Raw genomic sequence first — 25,162 nt, 5'->3', positions numbered from 1 at the left:
ACCACATAAATGTTAATTCACAAATAGAGGATGTTGAAAACAACTGAGATGTTACGGATTTCATCTCCAACTTGAAGCTGTCAGTAACTAACAGCCATTGGTGAGGTACAGAAAAAAAGCCAGATACTTACCTAAGTAGAGGCAAGGCACTGGGTCCTAATGAATTTTCCCTCTCCTCTCCCGATGCACGTTCCAGCGCAGGATCCCCCACAGCAGCATTCAACCAATTTGGTCAAATGCTGCTATCTTGCCACCGAAGGGAGGCTTTGGAAGTCTTCGGGAGCCCGATTGCTCCCGAAGACGGGCCGCTCCATACTGCGCAAGTGCGAGCGCTCTCTCTCAAGCACTCGCACGTGTGCAGTATGGAGCCGTCTGTCTTCAGGAGGACTCGGCTCCCGACGATTTCCGAAGTCCACAGTGGTGCGGGATTCAAACGGGGGAGTCAGCGCTGCACCGAGGGCACTGGGAAAGGAGAGGAAAGGCTTATTAGGACCCAGAGCTTTCCCTCTCCTTCAGTAAGTATGCCTTTTTTTTGTAACTAGATTCCCAATGACTTTAAGAAGGGAAGATAATGTGAAACAGAGGATAAAGGAGGAAAATGAATTAAACTATTCAGAAAAACAAGTTATTGAAAACATGTTTTCCTAATTTTATACGCGGTATGTACACAAATCCACAATGTAAAAATTGTGTAAAACAGTTGATAAAAATAGTTGCTGTTGCTGACAAAATCCGGCACAGCGCTATCAGAGTGTCGGATCTTTACAGGATCGTCTCCAGCCGTCAACCCCGCCGATGTGTCAGCCTTCACCGCCGCTGCTCCTCCACATTTTGCCAGATCAGGTCTGACATGGCGTCCCTCGTCTATATGGATCAATATATCAGACAAAGTTCAATACTTTGATGATCCTCTCTAGCAGCACACATCGCTGCTGTAGTAATGAAATTACAGTGGCACTCATGCAAGGAGGTGGAGCTACAACACATGAGCTGACGCTGGCCCTGCCCCTGCCACTTATGCTGGGGAACTTGCTCCACTTCTGGCCACACTTGTAGAGCCTCTAGATCCCTGCCATCAGTCTTTTCTCCCCAATCACCCACATCCCCCCAGCACCCTGGAAAAATAATAGGTGCTAGATGATCGGGAAGAGAGACTGGAAAGGGCTTTTAGCGGATACAAATTTTAATTTAATGCAGCTTGGACTTGCCCTTTACTGGTCAGTATACAAAAAAAATGCTGTCTGTATCTGTGTAACGATAGGTGTCAGCAACCAGAGAGAATCTGATTATTGGTGATCTGCAGTATCACCAAGAATACAGATCTATACCTGATTATGGATGATCTGCAGAATCACCAATAATACAGATATAGTACTAACCTATAGACACCTGAAGCGTGTAAGTGTTAAGTGTAACAGTAGGAATTGAACCACCGGGGTAGTAGGTGGTCCAATTAGTAGAGAAGACTCTACTGCAGCCAGGGGCTCCAGGAGGGAGAGTCCCCGACTGGTTTTGCAGCAGGGCCCCCCTCTGAGGAGCAGGGGACCCCTGCAGGAGGACTGAGCACCCAAAGGTTGGGTGACAGCCAGAAGGGTCGAGCAGGCCGGGTCGGCAACACACAGGCAGATAAGGTACAGAGACAGAAGGCTGATTCGGTAACCAGGGACAGGCAGGGTTGGCAACAGGTAATCAGATAAGCGTAGGTACCGAATCAGAAAGCAGAAGGATAGTCAGGAATGCAATAGGTCATAACAGATACCAAACAATGCCTAGTCTTTAGTGTGAGGTCCGTGGTCTCAACACCCTGGAACTGGTCTAAGGAATAACACAGATGATATACAATATTCCTAGTCTGGGGTGTGAGGTCCGTGGTCTCTACACCCTGGAGCTGGTCTAAGGAATAACACAGATGATATACAATATTCCTAGTCTGGGGTGTGAAGTCCGTGGTCTCTACACCCTGGAACTGGTCTAAGGAATAACACAGATGATATACAATATTCGTAGTCTGGGGTGTGAGGTCCGTGGTCTCTACACCCTGGAACTGGTCTAAAGAATAACACAGATGATATACAATATTCCTAGTCTGGGGTGTGAGGTCCGTGGACTCTACAACCTGGAACTAGTCTAAGGAATAACACAGATGATATACAATATTCCTAGTCTGGGGTGTGAGGTCCGTGGTCTCTACACCCCGGAACTGGTCTAAGGAATAAAACAGATGATATACAATATTCCTAGTCTGGGGTGTGAGGTCCGTGGTCTCTACACCCTGGAACTAGGCTAGAGAATAACACAGATAATAATACAGTGAACTGGCTAAGTGTGGATTCCCAGGTCCTTCTGGTTCCACCACACTGAAAGATCTGACTAAGGTCTGAGTGCTGCTAACACATAGGTATTCGCAACGCCAGACAACCAGCAACTGAACAGCAAGAGATATATATAGTAAAGCGCTCTACAGCGCTGTCCAGCTCCCATCAACCAATCACCTGCTGAGCTGGGATCAGCTGACCGCCTCGATCAGCTGACCCTTCTCCTATTGGCATAAAGAGCCTGTCTTGTGGCGCGCGCGTAACTCTCCATCTGTGTGTACTACTAGGTCCAGAGAAACCAGAAGCATGTTGCTGCGGGGAAACCGCCGCTCTGTGCGCGGATTCCGCCCCCTCACTACCAGAACGTGCGGCGGCTTCTTCACAATCCGTCACAATCTGGCTTCTATTTTCCGTGCACTACTATAGTCCATCAAACTCTGCATGAAATACCCCATTAATTGGAAAAATACAGAATGAAATACTGCAGAAGGTAAAATTGAATGGTCATGCAGTTTTGTAGTGGAGTATCAAACAACTGATAACAGAGAAATACCGCGCTCCAATAAGTATCACCAAGCAGTTATAGGGGTTCACATTTTAAAAGGAGACAACAACTCCTATTAGACAACCCAGTTCAAAAATGCTGCGCTCAAAATCGTCATGCCTTCACAATAAAGTACACCAGGATCCTGCTAAGACACTAAACATAAGGCACATAGTGCTTGAATCCACATAAAAAGAACACTCTGTATTAACCACTTGGCTACTGAGGGGTTTTTCCCCCTTAGGGCCAGAGCAATGTTCACCTGTCAGCGCTCCTCCCATTCTTTCGCCAATGACTTAATCACAACAACATGATCTATATCTTGTTTTTTTATTATTTTTATGTATTGTATTTATAAATCACCAACATATTACACAGCGCTGGACATTAGTTTAGGTTACAGACAATATTTAGGGGTGACATACAGCAATACTACAATACAGGAATACATGCAAACCAGATCATGCAGCACAGTATGAGTACAAGGTAATGCTTAGTCAGTCACTGGAGGGGAGCATGGAGATTAGGCAAGTTAGGTTCACTCAAATGCATAGCATGGGTGCACAGTAATGGAGGTGCATGATCAGGTAGGACACAAAAGGAGGACGACCCAGCCCAAAGGCTTACAATCTAGAGGGAGAGGTAGGGACACGAGAGGTAGGGGGCCAGAGTTCAGCTGTGGGTTTAGAGCAATTGTGAGGGGTGGTAGGCCAGAGTGAAAAGGTGAGTTTTAAGGGCCTTCTTGAAGGTGTTGAAGGAGGGGGCTGCCCTAATGGGTGGAGGTAGGGAGTTCCATAGTGTTGGAGCGGCTCTTGAGAAGTCTTGGAGGCGTGCATGGGACTGGGTGATGCGGTGTACTGTCAGGCAAAGTTCATTGGAGGAGCGGAGTGAGCGGCTTGGTGTTTATCTCTGCGTAAGATCAGAAATGTAGATTGGACAGGTTTTGTGGACGGATTTGTAGGTCAGACACAATATCTTGAATCTGATTCTGGACTGGATAGGAAGCCAGTGGAGGGATTCACGGAGAGGAGCCGCCCTGGTGGAGCGATGGGAGGAGTGGATAATTCTGGCTGCCGCATTCATGATGGACTGCAGTGGGGCTATTCTGGTCTTAGGGAGACCAGACAGAAGGGCATTGCAGTAGTCGAGGCAGGAAATTATGATGGCATGGATGAGGAGTTTGGTGGTGGCAGGGGTCAGGAAAGGGCAAATCTTACAGATCTTACGAAGGTGGAAGTTGCAGGACTTTGTGAGGATTTGGATGTGGGGAGTGAAGGAGAGTGCGGAGTCCAGGGTGACACCCAGACAGCGGGCTTGAGAGGTAGAGTGAATGGTAGTGTGGTTAACAGTGACCTGCACATCTGGGAGGTCCAGGGATGACCGGGGTGGGAAGATCATAAGTTCCGTTTTGTCTAGATTTAATTTCAGGAACCTAGCGGACATCCAGGAGGAGATGGCAGATAGGCAGAAGGAGACCTTGTCCATGGTAGGGGTGGATATGTCAGGGGTGTGAAGGTAGATTTGGGTGTCATCTGCATACAGATGATCGTTAAAACCATGGAGGAGATAACCTTGCCAATGGAGGATATGTATAGGGAGAACAGTAGGGGGCCAGGGACCGAGCCTTGGGAGACTCCCACTGAGAGGTGGTTGGGGGATGAGGACTCATTGAAGGTCATGAAGGAGCGGTTGGAGAGGTAGGATGAAAGCCAGGTCAGGGCGAGATCGTGAATGCCCATGGATTGGCGGGACTGGAGAAGTAGGGGATGATCTACTGTATCAAAAGCTGCTGAAAGGTCAAAGAGGAGAAGAATGGAGTATTTACCTTCAGATTTAGCTAAGGCAAGGTCATTGACCACTTTGGTGAGAGCCGTTTCGGTTGAGTGGGCAGGCCGAAATCCAGATTGCAGTGGGTCTAGTAGTGAGTTGGCATTGAGGTACTGGGTCAGGCGTTTGTGAACCAGACGCTCAAGGAGTTTTGAGGCGAAGGGGAGGAGGGAGATCGGGCGGTAGCTGGAGGGTAGCGAGGGGTCGAGGGAGGGTTTCTTGAGCAGGGGCAGTACTGTGGCCTACTTGAAGTCTGAGGGGAAGGTGCCTGTGGATAGGGAGAGGTTAAACAGGGTAGTGAGGACTGGGGCCAGATCTGTGAAGTGAGGCTGAAGTAGATCAGAAGGGATAGGGTCAAGGGGGTGTTAAAATAAAACGTTCTACTGTGTATAAAAGCCACACATTTTATTTGTCCTGGTTATTGCAACGTTTAACATTTTTCCCTAGTACAATGTATGGCGCCAATATTTTATTTGGAAATAAAGGTGCATTTTTTCAGTTTTGCGTCACTATTTATAAACCTGCAAATTAAAAAAAATAACAGTAATATACCCCCTTGACATAATTATTAAAAAATGTCAGTCCCTAAGGCAACTATTTATTCTATTTTTGTGATGTGTGTGAGTGTGTGAGTGTGTGTATACACACACACACACACACATATACATACACGCACATACACACCGTATACTACAGTGTATAAGACGACTGGGCATATAAGACGACCCCTCCCCCCCCCCCCCCCCCCAACTTTTCCAGTTAAAATATAGAGTTTGGGATATACTCGCTGTATAAGACTACACCTCTTCCAACACACACCAAATAAAAATTTTAAAAAATCATGTACTGGTGCTATGTATATATGTATAAACAGATACTGGTACTGTATATGGTACCCAGTACAAAACAGTATATAGGCTATTGACTAGCTGGATTGGTCAACTCTTGCTCTCCTCAAGTGGACTGGTCAGCTCTCCTTGTCTACCAGTTTATCAGAGCGGTATAAAAAAGAATAGATTGTGCTGTGCCCATAAAACACGCCTCTTTCACCCTTCTGGCCCACCCTTGTATCCCATTTACCTCCTTCTCTGCCTCAACACCGTGAAGTCCAAAGAACACACAAGACAGGTCAGGGATCAAGTTATTGAGAAATTTAAAGCAGGCTTAGACTACAAAAAGATTTCCAAAGCCTTGAACATCCCACAGAGCACTGTTCAAGCGATCATTCAGAAATGGAAGGAGTATGGCACAACTGTAAACCTACCAAGACAAGGCCGTCCACCTAAACTCACAGGCCGAACAAGGAGAGCGCTGATCAGAAATGCAGTCAAGAGGCCCATGGTGACTCTGGACGAGATGCAGAGATCTACAGCTCAGGTGGGAGACTCTGTCCATAGGACAACTATTAGTCATGCACTGCACAAAGTTGGCCTTTATGGAAGAGTGGCAAGAAGAAAGGCATTGTTAACAGAAAGCATAAGAAGTCCCGTTTGCAGTTTGCCACAAGCCATGTGGGGGACACAGCAACCATGTGGAAGAAGGTGCTCTGGTCAGATGAGACCAAAATGGAACTTTTTGGCCAAAATGCAAAACGCTATGTGTGGCGGAAAACTAACACTGCGCATCACTCAGAACACACCATCCCGACTGTCAAATATGGTGGTGGCAGCATCATGCTCGGGGGTGCATCTTTTCAGCAGGGACAGGGAAGCTGGTCAGAGTTGATGGGAAGATGGATGGAGCCAAATACAGGGCAATCTTGGAAGAAAACCTCTTGGAGACTACAAAAGACTTGAGACTGTGGCGGAGGTTCACCTTCCAGCAGGACAATGGCCCTAAACATAAAGCCAGGGCAACAATGGAATGGTTTAAAACAAAACATATCTATGTGTTAGAATGGCCCAGTCAAAGTCCAGATTTAAATCCAATCGAGAATCTGTGGCAAGATCTGAAAACTGCTGTTCACAAACGCTGTCCATCTAATCTGACTGAGCTGGAGCTGTTTTGCAAAGAACTTGTAAAAACAAAACAGAGGACACCAAGAGCCCAATAGTGCAATATTGTCTGGTAAGCTCAATATATAATGTAATGTCAAGGGTTCTTATACTCACAAAGGTGGGTTACCATCAGGTAACCACTTCACAGGCAGGTGGGGAGTATTAGTACCTGACCCCACTCAGGTATAAAAGTAGCTCTCTGTAGATAGGAAAATGGGGAAAGAACCCCTCCACCAGGGGTGGACTTAATCGTGCTGTAATATGTACGAACAGAGGTGCCAAGCCGAGTAAAACAAGGTTCTAAAAATGATAAAAAGAGGTAAGTCGAGGTGGACTTACCGCCCTCTGGTAGTGGACATATACTCAAATGCAGAGTAAAACATATACAATTTATTCACAGCTCCATAAAATCGCAACGCGTTTCGCGGTCAACAGTCCCGCTTCATCAGGCAGTACAGGAGCATATAAAACTGGTTCAGGTCCATAAAGCGTGTGAGCACTCTTTTTATCATTTTTAGAACATTGTTTTACTCTGCTTGGCGCCTCTGTTCGTACATATTACAGCACATGTTTTGCAAAGAAGAATGGGCAAGGATTTCAGTCTCTACATGTGCAAAGCTGGTAGAGACATACCCTAAAAGACTGGCAGCTGTAATTGCAGCAAAAGGTGGTTCTACAAAGTATTGACTCAGGGGGCCGAATAATTACGCACACCCCAGTTTGCAGTTATTTATTTGTAAAAAATGTTTGGAATGAAGTATGATTTTCGTTCCACTTCTCACGTGTACACCACTTTGTATTGGTCTTTCACGTGGAATTCCAATAAAATTGATTCATGTTTGTGGCAGTAATGTGACAAAATGTGGAAAACTCCAAGGGGGCCGAATACTTCTGCAACCCACTGTATATACATACATACATACATACATACATACATACATACACTGTATGTTTGGGTACTATGGGGAGTGTGGGATGGAAGTAGTTAATTTTAGATGTAAGTGTAGGTATTTTTTCACACCAGTATCTGTTCAATTGTAAAAGGAACCTGAGATGGGGGATTAGCAAACTATACATATCTGGGGCTTCCTCAAGCCCCCTCTAGTCTGATTGCTCCCACACCGTCCTCTTCTCCCTCTCAGTTTGCCCGAAATTGGCCCGGAAAGTCCTCCTGTCTGGGGCCAACTGCGCATGCGAGGCCCGGCCATGCACGCTCCCGCTGCGTTCACATCGCCTGGAGCATTCTGTGTTAGTGCAGCACTACTGCGCAGGTTCAGAACACCTCCATAGATGGAAGCACGCCTGGCAGGAATGCACTTGCACCGACTGGCCCTAACTGACAGATTTTCCGGGGCCAGTTGCAGGTACACTTTAAAGAGAACCAGAGACGAAGCACCCTCATGTATTTTATTACATTTATCAGTGGGAACATGACAGTAAACACCTATCATGCTTTTAGTTTTATTCTTCTCAGTCTAATCTATCTGTTATCAGCTGTGATAACAATCCACCGACTGATTCAGTCTAGGTTTGACCTGGAATCATTATAGCTGAGTCTGTGGAGTCTTTTCAAGCCCAAGCCTGCCCCCTCCTAGCTCAGATTTCCTACTCAGAGCTGTTGACATGGGAAGGGCTGCTGCTGCCGAGAGAGAATCTCTGAAACAGACAAGTGTACCTGTGTGCAGTGTGCAGCCAGTCATTATCTACTGTATGCAGTTTCATTTCTATGAGAGACACTTCCTACAGGCAGCCACATAGCATGCCAGAATAATAAAGTTGAAAGCACACAGATGAAAGCCTGCTGCAGCCCTGCTGGTCTATAGTCTCATATAGCCTAGACAGCACATCCAGAACAGCTTGTAACCTGGCGGCCATATTGGATATTTCCTGGAGCAATAATGGATAAAAAACACTCAAAAAGGCACACCAGAGTGGCGAAATTTTCAGGTAGAGCATTTATTCTTTACAAGCTATAGACCAATAAGTTTATTTTGTGTGAATCGTTCATCTCTGGTTCCCTTTAACTCTCCTGGCGGTTTGCTAAAAATCCACCAGGGGGCAGCAAATCCGTTTTTTTTTTATTTTTCATGTAGCGAGACAAGGTCTTGCTACATGATAGCCGCTGCTCAGCGGCATCCCCCCAGCCCCTCCGATCGCCTCCGGCGATCAGAGATCTCCTGGAGGGCTTCCCCCGTCGCCATGGCGACGGGTGGGATGATGTCACCGACGTCATAGGGGACTCCGATCCACCCCACAGCGCTGCCTGGCACTGATTGGCCAGGCAGCGCACGGGGTCTGGGGGGGGGGGGCGGCCGCTGCGCGACGAATAGCGGCGGATCGGTGGGTAGCGGTGCCGATCGCATTGCACACACAGGGCTTACCGCCAGGGAGGTTAAGAGACACTGGCAAGGGTCTCAAACTTTCTACTACTCCTAAATGTATCTTTAGGAAAGCAAAGATCTTAACCAGTTCACCCCCAAAGCTTTTTACCCTAACGGACCAGAGCAATTTTCAGTTCTCAGTGCTCCTCCCTTTTATTCCCTACTAACTTTATTACTACTTATCACAAGAAAATGATCTATACCTCGTTTTTTTCACCACCAATTAGGCTTTCTGTGGATAGTACATTTTGCTAAGAATTTTTTTATTCTAAATGCATTTTAATGAGAAAAACAAAAGAAAAAAAATAATTATTTCTCAGTTTTCAACCATTATAGTTTTAAAATTAAACATTCTCGTGTGGATAAAACAAACACGTTTTATTTGCCCAGTGGTCCCGATTATTAAACCGTTTAAATTATGTCCCTATCACAATGTATGGCGACAGTATATTATTTTGAAATATAAGTGTTATTTTTCTGTTCTGTTTTTTTTGTTCTGGCCATAATTACAAGCCCCTATGTAATAAATTAAAATTAATTTCCCCCCATAAAATATAGAATAAAAAAGCCTAAGAGTCCTTAAGGCAACTATTTTTTTTTTTTTTAAAACTGTTTTTTTTTTTACAAGGGTTTTTTTTTTTTTGGGGGGGGGGAGGGTTGGAAGTGTAATTTTATTAATGATGTGTATATACTTGAAAATGTATGTATTCTGTAGGTGTAATATACTTTTTGGCCACATGATGGCGCTAGTGAACACTCGTTATAGGAAGTGTTCACTTTTTTTTTTTTTTTACACTTTATTTAATTGTTACATTTCCTGTTTATGTGAATGGACGTAGCCGCTGTTTGCGGTCACGTCCATTCACTCCAGGCACTGCGATTGGGTAGAGGTCCTCTTCCCCAATCACTCTGCACGGGATCCCGATGGAAACAGCGGCGGTGGGAACGTGCGACGTATTAAAACGTCATGTTGCCGTTAACAGAGGTAAGCATGACGTTTTAATACGATAGGATGTCTGTAAATGGTTAAAGGAATCATCCAGCTCTGTGTAACTTTAATCCTTTATCCAGTAATTATCTAAACACCCTAATGTTGCACAGTTCTTGCAGAAAGCTCTGTAAATGCACTCACATGAGATATATCTTTTGCAGTAATCTTACTGAAGGCAAAACCAATTTTTGCTCTACAGATACGGGGAAACATTTGACATTGAGAGTCGAGTTTCTTGTGATGCTATATTTATTACATATTTGATAACTTTCACACAACATGGGTCAAGTCGCATAACAAGTCAGGTCCAGACTGGGTGAACACAAATTTTGAGATTAATAATTCTCCTCTCCACAGTGTTACTGCCATTTCACTCATTTAAAGAACTCTGACTCTAAAAATATTTCTAGTTACTGTGTAAATAATTTAATTAAGTAAACTGGCTTAGAGTTTGATCACAATAGGGAGATGCAGCGGTAGATGTGCTGCTGAAATAGTCACTGTGTTGTGGCCAGCACTGGTGAGTGACATAATGCACACTCCATTCAATACAGTCAATATTGCTGTACATTATAGCTGTGATAAGCTTACCTACCAGTGGCAGGTCCCACGACGTCTCCGGCGTGGTTTGGGCGAGCGGGGGGACTGCCGCGATGTTATCCTCTGGCGGCATCCCCGGCTTCCCTCCGGCGGTGTCTTCTGGCTCGCGCGCGACCCAAAGGTCGCATCCCGCACGTGCGAGTTAGAGTGAGCCTTATAGGTTCGGGAGGAGGTGACTGCAGGTGATGTCACTAGGTGGCATCACCAAATGGGAGTGGTTTCTGGGGAATTAGGATCTGTATATAAGGCCAGTGATTTCAGTCATTCACTGGCCTTGATACTAATCAGTTTGCTGGTTTCAGGTTTAGCTAGAAAGCCTCTCTGAGATACATTGATATATTGTGTAAGACGCACAATATATGTACTCTAGCCAGTCAGTATTATTCTTGTCGTTATTTTGTAATTATTTGTAATATTCTAGTAATATTATTGAAGTAACCTCTATTGTATAATTATCTTTGTACCGACCTTTCGCCTGCATCTTGACCTCGCTCTAGTCTGATCCTTCTGTACCGCTGTCATCTGATACTCGTTACCAACTTAGCCAGTCCCTGACTACGTTATTGCCTAATCCTTACAATACATCTGACCTGTGTATGACTCTGCTCGATATTTGACTACGATTTAGCCTTACGGTTCTGTGCCTCAATATCTCTGACCTGTTTTTCGACCTTAGCCTGATCCTGACCACGTTATTACCTGTACGCTACCATACGACGCACCAGCGTGATAATAGCATGTGGACATTTGTGCTGCAGTGTAACAGGTTAAAGGTAGAGGCACCCACAAATATCAAATAATTAAAAACAAACACCTTCCTCGGATGGTGCTTATATTGTTTCACCCTAAGCCACACAACTTTTTTTGTGGGTATTCCTAACCTAAGGAAAAGGCTAAAGCCTGAAAAAACACATTTTCATACCCTTTTTGTGTGCAAGTAAGTTTATAATGTATAAAATCGTACCGGCTATTGATCTTCAATAGAGGTAAATCTTACCACTGCCGATTAAGCGATTTTTTTTTTATTATTTTATATTTTTGGTCACCTCCACCTTTAACCTATTATTATATTCAAGTCCTTTGAGGTTGTTGTGAGGTCTCAACTAAAAATAGGACAACACTCGGTTGCGAAAGTTCTGAAAGTCAGCCCTATGCCCTGAGAATTTCTCTGGAACTGCCATACGAAGATCTGTGACAGAAGGGGATTGCATTGTGGTAACTGCCGTTTGGAGGGCCTGCACAGACCCAGATAGTTGAGTGATCTGGGTCTGTTGAGAATTAACCACCCCAATGAGGTTATTTACTAAGGTGGTTAGAGCCTCAACCTGGCTGCGTAATGCGTCCATAATGTCTGGTCTGCTGTTCTGTGACAATCTGTCAGCTAGAGCACAGAGAACTGATCACATGATTACCTGCAGTACCACCACTAATGCAGATGAGAGCAAGGTAATCAGTATCTTTCTGATGGTATATCAACGGAAGGCTCACTACTGATGTTAGGGCCTAAAACGATCAGATAAGATCAGTGTCGCACCCAGCACCTTGATTATTGGGGATCTGCAGAATCACCAATAATACAATGACAGACCCGATTATATAACAATCTGCGGAATTGCTAATAATGCAGCCTGAACAAAACAGGGTAATAGACACACAAAAAATGCGATAACAATAAATGCAGCAAAATACAATGTAGTGGAAATATCCACCACACGGCGATTCCTCAGAGGTGTGGTTAGCTCTGAATGGGAACCCCGTGTGTGAGATCCTCCAATAGTCAGCGGAGGAGTCTCAGCCTCTAGCAGTAACGGTCTGCTAGGGCAAGCGTCTCGGAGAGGCAAGCCTCAGAGAGAACCCTACAGTGGGAGACGTTCCACTGGAGGGAGAAAGGTCAGACAGATCGAGGTTCGGCAACAGTACAGGTAGTACAAAGGCGTGAGACGAGAGAATAGTCAGAAACCAAGCCAATAGTCGATAACGGTACGGGCTGGCAAAGTACAGAAACGGAAGGCTGATTCAGAGTCAGTAAACAGGCAGAGTCGGCAACTTGAATCAGATAGGCAGAGGTACAAAAGATTAGAGTAAAGGATAGTCAGGGATAGCCAGAGTCATACACAGGTAAACAATCAAATACAATCCTAAACTGAGGTGTGAAGTCCTTGGTTTCGACACCTGGGAACTAGCCTAAGGTCTGAGCGCTAACACAGAAGTATTCACGACAGCAGACAACTTGCTACTGACCAGCAAGTCCTATATGTAGCCAGAGAGCTGCCCAGCGCCGCCCCAGAGCCCCAGCCAATGCAAACTTCTGCTGGAGTCAGCTGACCGGCCTGGTCAGCTGACTCCCCTTCTAGAGGCATAAAGTTCCTGTCTCCTCACGTGTGCGCGCGTAATGTGGAGACTCTGAGCCGACGAGGGAGTGGGCGACCCCCCAGGCAGCAACTGTGCGGCGGAGTCCGCCGAGCTCACGGACTCCACCGCCTGCCCTACTCCACCCGCCAGCAAGGATGCGGAGGCTCCTGTTTGTGATGCGGAATCCGCTGCCACGTGCGTTCTGGCGGCGGTTCCGCTACCTCTTACAGTTGTTTTATTAGTTCAGTCCCCCTCAAGGTACCCACCTCTCTAAGAACCAGGGTAAAACTAGAGAGGATCCTCATAACCCAGAGGTGGCGGGGATTCCACCGTATGCCATATACTGTAGGTGGCAATCTCCCTTTATTGCGAAACATTGGCATTAATTGAAATATGATGAAAATATAATAGAAAACCTATATTTATTCCTAGGTGAATCGGAGGTGACATTAAGAGCTGCCAGGACTGATGATTAGGGCTGCTCAAATCCAGATCCAGGAGATACCTGGATAGTTGCTATCCAGATATCTCCCAGTAAACCTGTGCGGGGTGGGCGGGGGTCAATCTTACCTGTCTGACGTCTTCTTCGTCCGTCCCTCGGCGCCTCCAGGCGTGTCACATGATTGCAAACACTTCCTCCTTCAACCCAGAAGGAGGAAGTGTTTGTAACCACGTGACCGCCGCTTGGACCGCATTGTGGGAGGCGCCGAGGGACGGACCGTAGAAGACGTCAGACAGGTAAGATTGACCCCCTCGCCCACCCCACAAGGTAACTGGGAGATATCTGGATAGAACTATCCGGATGTCTCCCGGATCCGAATTTGAGCAGTCCTGCTGATGATGGTCTTCCTGTCCTGCCTTGTATTGAGTGTTTTATGGTTTTCTTCTGGTTTCTGGCTTATCTAAGTTCTGTCTGAAAAATGGATATAGGAATGTGGGTCTGGTAAGTCAGGAGGAAGTAATGGTTTTAAAGCCCCTCTGCGAGGTAGTTTTTTTCTGACTTCCTAAAGCAGAAGGTATTTACAGCTTCCTATGTTTTCTATGGAAGACAAGGCCGGATTTACCACAAGGCACTGTAGGCATGTGCCTACAGGCGCCTGGTGATGGAAAGGTGGCTCACTCCTTCCCTATACAGAATCCTGATAAGAGTGTAAATGTGAGTTTACTCACCCTGTTCTCAGCACTCCACTGACTATCTCTCCATTCAGTAAGGGGCACCTCTAGCTACTTAATATTGAGGTTCCATTAGTTACCTAATACTTGAGGGTACTTCTGGCTACCAAACACTAACGAACACCTCTAGCTATGATGGGTAATGGAGGTGGGGGAGAAGGGACAGCTGGGACAGGCAGCACACTTGCAGTGCGGTTCGGTGGTGGTTTGTAGGTTCATGGAGGGTGAAATCTAAGGTGCCAGGACATCTGTGCCTATAGGCTCCTGTGAAGTAAATCAAGGCCTGATGGAAGACCTGGTAGTTTCAAGCCCCTCTGTTTTTTACAAACCAATTTTAAAGAGACACTCTGGAAAGCCGGCTTCTTGCGATTACTTTTGGGCAATTTTTTGACACAATATACATTTGTCAGGGAGCAAAAAGACAAACGACACTGTAAATTACTTTTTTTTCCTATGTAGCTGTCACTTATAGTACCAAATAATAATCTGATGGTTTGAACCTCTTATCATGGGGGTTGCTCAGGGTTTCTTTTATTTCCTTAATTTTTTAAATGTACTCCCTGGACAGCTGTGGTATAATCCAACTGCCAGATCAGTGTGTAGGTGAGTAGGCAGGTCAGTCAACATTTTTACTATTTTAGAATTCCCCATGAGGAGATTTACTAGTTCCAAAACTGTTTGGAAGAAGTTCAGAGCTCTTAATAATTAATACTTATTGTAAATGACAGCTAAATAGGAAAAAAAAAGAATTATGCATTTTAGTCTGGGATCAATGTACACCTTATTAGTATGTATAAACATTTATTGGTACTAAAATATATTGTCTCCCGTCAAAATTCTGTTTACTCCCGATGACATCAGACTACTATTGGAAAGCCGTGAGCCTGGGCTTTCATTTTCACCAGGTCTCGAGTCCATGTTATAGACCATACTTGAGTTAAGGGATGTTGAAAGAGGGGTCTCCACTGCTCCTGGCTGTAAAGAACACTATGTATAGCTGGAGGAGGGAGAGAGCTCAGGAAGTAAAGGGAAGGCTGCGATAAGAGGAATAGCGTCTCCAGCGAATTTAAAGATGTCTTTTGCATAGACTGTCAGATTACCAGAGGGGGTCCTACTTCCCCTGCCCCCCCCCCTCCCGACGATCCACAAAGTGGCAGCTGATGTACTTTGCTCTGATCTCTCTTTTGTAGAGGAGCTTCCCGTCAGCACATACAAGCCGTTAGTCTGCTATATGTCTGCAAGAACCGGAAGTCTGGTGCCCCAACATTTCAGCCTATGCGACGAAGCAGCCTAAGTTCATAGACAAAAAGACACTGGAGCTCTACTCTAGTTGAGGGGACGCAGTATGAAACCGTATCCCCGCCACCAACCCAATAGGCCGAAAGCATGTTAGTTAGATGATGTAAGCTACTTTATTGGATCAGCTTTCTCCCTCCTCCAGCACTCCTAGCAGCCAGTAGCAGTAGACACCACTCTGTCAACATTCCTTAACTTCACCAAGGGAGTAAATAGAACATTAACAGAAAGATGACAATATTGGTAGATGGTATAATACTTAGAGAGCCCGAAGTAGGTTTATTAAATAAAAAAATAAAAAAAAAACTAGGCTACCTGATCCAAGGGGCTGGGCGGATCAGGGGGCCGCCAAACCTGCTACTCTCTGCCACTCCTGTGGGCCGCACTGGCCCACTTTCATTTTTGTCACCTCTGGGTCACGACGCAGGAAGGAGAAATTGTGTCTCTCTTTCACAGTGTGCAGGGAGGCGGGGGAGCGGCGGGGGCGCGGCCAGGGAGAGAGCTGCCCAATGGCAGCTCTGGAAACCTTGCAGGAATCCCTCTACCCCATGTTCACGTCAGAGATAGCGGCAAATAATGTCGCTAACTTCAGGGGCCATAGTGCAGCAGTGGGGGGCCGAGAATGGTGGGGAGGCAGAGAGCGGAGGTGGGGGGACACAGAGCCATGTCATGAGGCAGAGAAACCGCCTCTGTGTCTCATCTGCCCCCCCCCCCACGAACCGTTATTCTAACTTTTACAATACAACAATTTTACAGTTAAACTCGGCCGTATGTCTTTTTTCAACCCAAATAACTACTGTATGTAAAAGTGGTCCTTTAAAGAAAGCTAGATTATTAAAACATTGTATGTGGTTGTAGGGCAGTATCCCATGGTGCTTGCTAGGGATCACTGTAGCCGTCCTCTGGGTCATATCAGGACAAAGCAATGGCTTGTGAACAATTGGTGAATGTGCAGTGAATGACTCCATATTCCTATACATGCACGCTTTTAGAAACCATTCTTGTTTTTTTTTTGTTAGTTTTTTTTGTTAGTTTTTTTTGTCACAATGAATTTTCTATGATTGCTTCTCATTACAGCTTCTTTAGGCTGGTTTCAGACTGCAGATTGGCGGGGGTTAGTACGTAGTAATCCCCATCTGGCAGCAGGCCAAGCAGGAAGTGATGCTTTCAAACGCTCACTTCCTGTGGCCGAATCAATGACGTGCGTGGAAGTGCATTGTTAAAATCCGCTTCCGCTCCTGTGGGATGAGTTAGTCTGCGGCGGGTCGTTTAAAAACACGTGCGTCGCCACAGACTTGCATGACTTCCGGTCTGCCGCAGGAGCCCCATGGTAACATAGGTATGTACTCGCTTTAGATAGGACACTTCCAGTGTAACGTATGCTGTATGAAAGTACCAATAGACTTTCAATAACATAGCATTGAGGTGCGGTAAAATGACCCGCCGCACCTGTGTGAAAGGCCCCTTAAAAGGACACCTGAGGCGAAAATAAACGAATGAAAAACGGTTGTATCAATCTTCCTTTTCCTAAAAATGACTTTTTAAGATATTCCACAACTTTATCTTCTGTTTAAATCTACTTTTTAAGTTTTTACTATTTTATGGTTTTTGCTCAATGACACATTCATTGAAGTATGCCAGAGCTAAAATGTATGAACTATTGACCCTTTTTATCGTTTCCTGCTCTCAGAAGCCATTTTCTGCTAGGAAAGTGTTTTATAGTTGGAATTTCTCATCAGTGAGGGTCACACTGTAGTCACTTCCTGTCTGAGGCAGCCACTTACATACCTGATATTTAACTCTTTCAGGCAGAGAAAGAAACAAAAGGAACACAGCATAGTTATTTGTGTGCTTGGCACTGTACAACCCATGTCTATCTCATTACGTCACATGTTACCTCGGGTATCCTTTAATGAATGGCCCTCTTTCCTTAAATGCAAGAGTTTGCAAGTATAATACATCAATGACTTTGACCGATGAAGCCATTTGTTCACTAAGGATCTGACAATGTGACGTGTGGGTTGCATTTTTATAAATAGGACTATTTTTAGAATGATAACAGATGAAGATATTAGAAGTGCAGAAATCTAGAAAATTATGTTCGGAAACACTCGCTCACAGCTGTAAGAGGATTTTAGAACAAATTTGCTTCTTTCCGTCATGTGACAGGTCAGGACAATAAGCCACTCATTGGCGTCATGCCTGATTGGACATGAACTTTGTAGGCCTCTCAAGTGGTTTTACAAGGGATATCTTTGGCATACATGCCATGATTTCTTCATAAAACCAGCTCCAGTCCCCCCCTGCAGTTTTTCCCAGCCCTCATTAATTGGCACATCAAGAAAACAACCCATCTCTGTGGGGGATGATGCTAAGTGTATGTTGCCAATGTCTCACTGTTTGTACCAGCTCGTGCAATGCAACGGGATGCTTATATCCTCTGCCAAGTACTTTGATCCGCAAACACTTAAATGCCAGTGCTTTGATACGCTCGTTTCATGAGGAAGCGATATGATGAGTCATAAACAAGGCGCTGTGAAGTGACAAAAATGCTGAAATTCCCAGTTATGATGATACCTTTGCTAGAAAAGAAAGGACTAAGGCGACTGGGTAAAATCGAAGAAAGTTTGTGTCTAGACCTTCTCGGAAACTGAGCACACGTGTATGATAAGTACACAGTGCCAGCAGCACACTGCTTTCCAAGAAAGGTTATAGACAAAGGACCAATGTCAGGTGAGGTTGCTAAGCTCCAATTGGTAGTTTAAAGAGCATCTACAGTGGCTTTTTCTTAAAGGTAACATTAAATTCTTATTAACCAATTAGCAGGTTCAAACTAAATTTTTAGTTTGAAAGCTGCTGTGCATTCTAAACATCTGTTGGCATATGTAATTTGGCTGCCTAGTGCAGCCAAACAAGTGGGTGGCAGGGAGCAGTTCTAGTTACCTGTTCCGGATGGCTTCTTCTCTTCCTCCACTGGCGGCTCTGAAAGGCAGGTCTTCTGGGTCTCGATCACATGATATGACATGTGATCCAGATAACAATATCAGCATTACAGCACCACCTGGTGGTAGAAGACGGGTGATGGAAGAGATGCTACATCACCCCTCTTCCACCTGGGGGTGCTGTAAAGCTGAGATGGTCTCCTGGATTATAAAACATGATCAGAACCGAGAAGACATGACTCGGTGGAGGAAGAAGCAGTCAATCCAGCTGTCCGGACAAAAGCTCCCTGCATACCCTGCCACGCTGTGGAAGGCAAACTTTCCCAGCAGCAGGAAAAATTTGGACCTGCAGCTGCTAAAGGGTTAGTTAGAGAATATACAACCTTAGAATATGCTCCTGGTGAACAGGTCTTGAAATTGATGTGGCAGTAACTCAATATCGAGGAGAACCCTGGATAGTAATAACTTGCAACAAAAAAGGGAACTTCCAAGTTCTCAATCTGCATATCAAATTTTATTTGTCAAAAACACACCCATGATCCCATAAAATCCCGCTTCCCCCCTAAAAAAATACCTGCCTGGACACAGGAGCGCTCCTCGCAAACACACCCCAATCACACACGAATGTTTTATCTGGCCAGATAAGGTATTATTTTGCTAATGTGGCATATTAAAAGTTCCCATAAATTTCAGCATGGATATTATGAATCCTGATCTTCTTAAAAAGTTCAAGCGTACCATATGAAGGACATGTACAGCAATGATATTCACCAGTTATATTCCATCGACAGTCCACTGGTAATTCCACATGAACTAATTATTCCAAGCAATTCTTCTTCAACAAATAAACATGCATTATGGTAGGTTCCTTTAATCTTTGCCACGCTGCATAGCAGCACTCACCACCTCCGCTGAGTCCTTATATTCCCTCTATTGTCATGGGCTTGTGGCTGCGGCGTCCCGCTGCTCACGCTGCCCTGAAGTAGCTCTCATGCGGACTTCCCCGGGTAGTTTTTCCTCTGACCAGCCAGACAGCAACCTCGACTCGTGTGGTGGGTATTCCCAGACTCCACGAGAATATACAAGCCTTCCTTATGTTCCTTTTGCCTGGCTGATCAGTGCTGTGAGAGTTAGATTGCACTGCAAATGGAGTTATTCAACTCCCTCTACCATCAAACTCTTCAAAGCTTAACTATTATAAGACCGCTCCACGCCAATGGGCGTGGCCGTTGCGGCAGCCCCAGGACCGCCTAACGCCAATTGGCGTCAAGTCCTGGGGCTGCAGTTTGCAGGAGATCGTGCCCATCTCCTGCTCAGAGGCGCAGGCTCCGCCCCACCTTCAGTCTTCAAGCAGCGATCGCCGCTCGGGGGACTGTTAAACGGCATAACCGCCGTTTATTTACATGTACAGCGCTGCGATCTGCAGCAGCGCTATACTGGGGACAGCTGTGTGACACAGCTGTCCCCCTGCGGCACTGGAGAGCGATCGGCTCTCATAGGCAGAAGCCTATGACAGCCGATCTCCAGGATTGGCCGACTGGGGAGAGGGAGGGGTTTGAAAAAAATAGAAAAGAAAGAAATTGTGAAAAATATTTAAAAAACAAATGTTTATATAAAAAAAATATACATCTGGGGGGTGATCAGACCCCACCAACAGAGCTCTGTTTGTGGGGGGGAAAGGGGGGGGGGGAATCACTAGTGTGCTGTGTCGTGCAGCCCTGCAGCTTGGCCTTAAAGCTGCAGTAGCCAATTATGAAAAAAATAGCCTGGTCTTTAGGGGGATTACCACTGTGGTCCTCAAGTGGTTAAAATACTCACTATGTTCAGCCCTTTTCCACTAGGCGTATTCCGATCTGAAAATCAGATCACAAATACTTTTCCGGCATTCAGGAAAACGCAGGGGATCCGTAATTAACACTAATCAAGACACCCCTTTTTCACCGCAGCAATTGTGTGCGTTCAGATTTTTAACAAAGTTCAATTGCACTGCCTGCTGCAGTTTCTGTGCAATTGTGCTTCGGTATGCTCTATGGGAGAGCACAAAACTTGTGTAGCATGCGCGGTACTGTGGGATTTCCATGCCCTTTCCCTAAGCGGTGTGAAGTTGAGAATTGCAACCAGAATTGCAGCGTAATCACGATTTGCATTGGAAAAAGGCTCCGATTCATCATCCTTATGCCAGCAGCCACACGCACTGACCAGCAGTGTCTTATCTTGGACAGTTCAAGCAATTTCAACTACAGCTCTACCTGCAGGGCAGTCCAATATCAAAGAATCTGGTCAAGTTGGGAGGTAAAGAGAGGAATTGCTATTAGCTCTGCTCTTTCACCCTCCCAATGTGCCTGTTCCAGTAGAAAGCATATCAAAGTTCAGAGGCTGCACACATTGACAAAGCTAGAAAAAACTGTGAAAGTGTAAAAATTACAATAGTAGTACGGTTTATTGCATAGGTTCCCTTACAGATTTGCTGCAGCTAATTACGTACAGGCTTGCTTTAAAAATGTATCTGAACCAAATAAGATTTTCTAACTTCCCTCCAGAAGTGTTACAGTGCCCAGAGGGGAGGATTACAGGCAGTACACTCACCCACCCCATCCGGGTTCCGAGTGCTGGTCCTGTCTGTCTTCTCTGCAGTCTTCATGCTCTGCACTTCCTGCTTCTTAGTTTAGGATGTGAGGCAGGAAGTGCAAAACAGAGCACCACAGTGAAGACAGACGGGACTTCCAGCGCCTGGAATTTTCACATTAAAAATGAAACCTATGAATGTCAATGGAGTACCGTAGTTTCCATTGAATAGTGAATTGAATATTTTCCACCAAATTTTTGCACGCAGTGCGATGCAGAAAAAAATATGGATTGCACGATGCAGATTTCTGCACCACGCTTCTGTTTCCTATATAATGATTGGGAAAAATGTATGTGAAATTCCACGTTGCTGTCATCTACCGTCCTCCTGGACCAGCCTCCACCTTCATTGACCACTTTTCCACATGGGTTCTCCACTTTCTATCCACCGACATTCCTTCCATCATCATTGGGGACTTTAACATCCCAATAGACACTAACTTTTCCACTACCACAAAATTCCTCTCACTCACCTCATCCTATGACCTCTCCCAGTGGTCCTCAACCTCCACCCACAAAGATGGCCACACTTTGGACCTAGTTTATAACCGGCTCTGCAGAGTTTCCACATGTAATAACTCTTCATTCCCCCTTTCAGATCACAATTTCATAACTTTTACAATCAGCCCCTCCCTGCCTCCTCCAGCTACCGTAGTGCAGCCATCACGCTTATGCAGGAATTACCGCAACCTCGACCTCTGCTGCCTAGCTGATTCTCTGAAACCCCTGGGCTCCGTCGTCCTACACTGACCCCGAGACAGCATCCATCTACTACTCCACCACAGTCACCGCTGTCATGAACACAGCCGCCCCTCTCACCAACTTCCACCCCCGCCGCATCAACAGACAGCTCTGGCTGACTAAACCCATCAAACAACTGAAAAGACAGTCCAGGGCAGCGGAACGGCAGTGGAGGAAAAGCTCCAATGCAGTTGACTTCGTCCACTATAAAAACACGCTGCTCCAGATCAGGGACGCTCTCACTTGCAAAGCAGTCATACTTCTCTACACTTATTTCTTCACAATCCCATAACCCTAAACAACTTTTTAACACCTCCCCCCCCCCCCTCGCCTCCCCCTACAACCACATGCTTGTCTGCAGAAGACTTTGCAGCATACTTTTTGAACAGAATTGAAACACTATAGAACAGCTTTCAAAAGCAACCTTCTTCACCAATCACCTCTTCCTTTTTCTTCTCTGCCTGGAAGCTCCCCAACTATCAACTATCCCTCTCTACATAACCACACACTCACTTAAACCTCCTCCCTGCTAACAACCTTCTTTGCCTTAACTGAAAAGCGTCTCTTTTCACTAATCTCTAAAGCTCATCTTACCACATGCTCCATGGACCCTATTCCCTCTCATCTTATCCCCCAGCTCTCCTCCCCCCTCATTCCCGCTTTAACAACACTGTTTAACCTCTCCATCTCTACTGGCATTTTTCCTTCTTCATTTAAACAAGCTATCATAAAACCCCTAATCAAAAAACCCTCCTTAGACCCTACTGCCCTTTCTAACTACCGCCCAGTCTATCTCGTTCCCTTTGCCTCCAAACTGTTAGAACACCACATTTACTCAGAGTTGTCTAACTTTCTCTCTGCTAATTCCCTGTTGGACCCCTTCCAGTCCGGCTACCGCCCTCAACACTCTACTGAAACAGTTCTCACTAAGGTTGCCAATGACCTAGTTGCTAAAGCCAAAGGCAGATTTTCGTTACTAACACTCCTAGATCTGTCCTCCATGTTCGACACTGTTAATCATACTCTACTTCTCCAGACCCTCTCAACACTGGGAATCAAGGGCCTAGCACACTCCTGGATCAACTCTTACCTGTCTGGACGTTCCTTCATGGTCTCCTATGCCAACACCAACTCCTCTCCGTGCCCACTGTCTGTGGGAGTACCACAAGGCTCCGTCCTTGGACCCCTCCTCTTTTCCATTTACACCCACGGCCTGGGACAAATAAGCTCTTTTGGTTTTCAATATCACCTCTATGCTGATGACACCCACATTTATTGTTTTGCCCCAGACCTCTCCACACTACTACCAAAAGTACCCGAATGTCTATCCGCTGTATCTACATTTATGTCATCCCGCCTCCTTAAACTCAATATGAGCAAAACGGAGATTGTGATATTTCCACCTTCGCTCTCTGTTCCCCCCAAAGCTCGTTGCCTGGGGGTAACTCTGGACCCTGAGCTCTCTCTTTATCACATATCAACACATTAACTACCTCCTGCTACTTCCATCTCAAAAACATTTCCAGAATCCGTCCCTTTCTCTCACAAGAAACAACTAAAATGCTTGTGCATACCCTAATCATCTCTCGTTTTGACTACTGTAACACCCTACTCTGTGGTCTACCAAAAAGCAGACTGGCACCTCTCCAATCCCTACTAAACTCCGCAGCCCGTCTCATCCACCTCTCTTCTAGATCCTCTGACCAATCCCTCCATTGGTTACCAGTTGCCCAAAGAATCCAGTTTAAACTTCTCACGCTTGCATACAAAGCTCTACACAAGCTATTGCCGCCATACATTTCCTCTTTAATCTCCAGATCCCTCCCCGCCCGGACCCTCTGTTCCTCACAGGAGACCGTTTTGTCCTCCAGCCTAGTCACCTCCTCTCACTCTCGCATCCAAGACTTCTCACAGCTATCCCTTTCCTTTGGAACTCTCTCCCTCAGCCGGTTCGTCATGCCAAGAGTCTGGAAACCAGCAAACATACTCTGAAAACACACCTGTTCAGACAAGCCTATAATTTGCTATAGGCAGCACTGAAGGCACACTGGCTCACTCACTAACCCCTGTGTTTCCTTCCCTGTTGTATTCTCCCCACTACCCTCTAGATTGTAAGCTCACAAGGGCAGGGACCTCCTCCTAGTGTTTCTCATACTGCTGTAATTTTAACATATGCACATGTACCAACTACCCATCAACTATGTATGTATTTGTATTCTATTCAAAGTCATGACTGTACAGTGTTTTGTATTTCTTATGTATATTTGTTCCCCATTATTTGTTTGTACAATGTACAGCGCTACAGAAGATGTTGGCGCTATATAAATAAAATAATAATAAATAATAATAAAATTTAAGATCATTGTGGAAATAGACCCTGACCTCTGAGCACTAACCAAAGCCTGTTCCACTTGCACACAGTGCAATATTTGGCCATACAGTCAAATTATACAAAAAAAAACAAAACAAAAAAAAACTTTTGTGAATGGACCAACCTGATCTTTAATGAATCAACTTTGTTTATCGAGTCATGAGTTTTTGACTTGAAGAGATTGTAAAGAAAATTACTGTGGAATGATAGCATGGCGGAAGGTACTCCTAAGCCTCAGGGATCCAGCACCGTTACCACTAAAAATACAGTCGACAAGGATGGCGGCTGTGGTACAGGCACCTGCAATTTTTACCTACCACAATCCTGTGCAGAAGAGTGGACCCGATCAGGTTTGGCCATTTCTGCCTGAGCCCGATCGGTAAGCTGCTACTATGCCTACAGAGAATCACAGTAGGTAAATATCTACCTCACTGGGGGGGGGGGGGGGGGAGGGGTGGTTAGGGTTAGGCATCAGGTGGGTTGGTGAGAGAACAGGGTTAGGTTTAGCATGAGTAAAATATTGGTATAATTTACATATAGTTCACTATCACAATTACCAAGTTGGGTTCAAAATGGCCGACTTCAAAATGGCCACCATGGTCACCACCAATCTTGAAAAGTTTCCCACCTCACATATACTAATGTGCCACAAACAGGAGGTTAATATCACTAACCATTCCCATTTTATTAAGGTGTATCCATATAAATGGCACACCCTGTATAAACGACAGCAAAGCAGCTATTTCCAGCACCCAAACTTCCCCGACTTCCTTTTTGCACGTACGCCATATTGAGGATAAATGACAAAGAAATGAATAAGTGCAAATTGTACTGGATCGTGATTTATGCTTCAATATATACAGCCTGTTGTATGATAGAGCTAAGGTGAAGTGGCAGTGCGTATATATCAGTATATAGACAGATAGCTACCATAGATACAATAGATAGACTGTATACACAAACACACGCACATTTGGTTAACTAACAAATTTGCAGTCTAATAACCA

At 45.3% G+C, this 25,162-nt stretch overlaps 1 protein-coding gene across 3 annotated transcripts in view; it reads right to left on the bottom strand.

Moving 5' to 3' along the window:
• PRKCG (protein kinase C gamma) overlaps positions 1-25,162 on the bottom strand; it is a 539,544-nt gene that overhangs the window by 240,587 nt on the left and 273,795 nt on the right. The window lies entirely within an intron of this gene.

This window comes from Hyperolius riggenbachi, chromosome 6 (assembly GCF_040937935.1).
Source record: "Hyperolius riggenbachi isolate aHypRig1 chromosome 6, aHypRig1.pri, whole genome shotgun sequence".
In the NCBI taxonomy this organism is placed as follows: domain Eukaryota; kingdom Metazoa; phylum Chordata; class Amphibia; order Anura; family Hyperoliidae; genus Hyperolius; species Hyperolius riggenbachi.
Note: the sequence above shows the minus strand (reverse complement) of the source record. Positions and strands in the feature narration are given on the sequence as shown.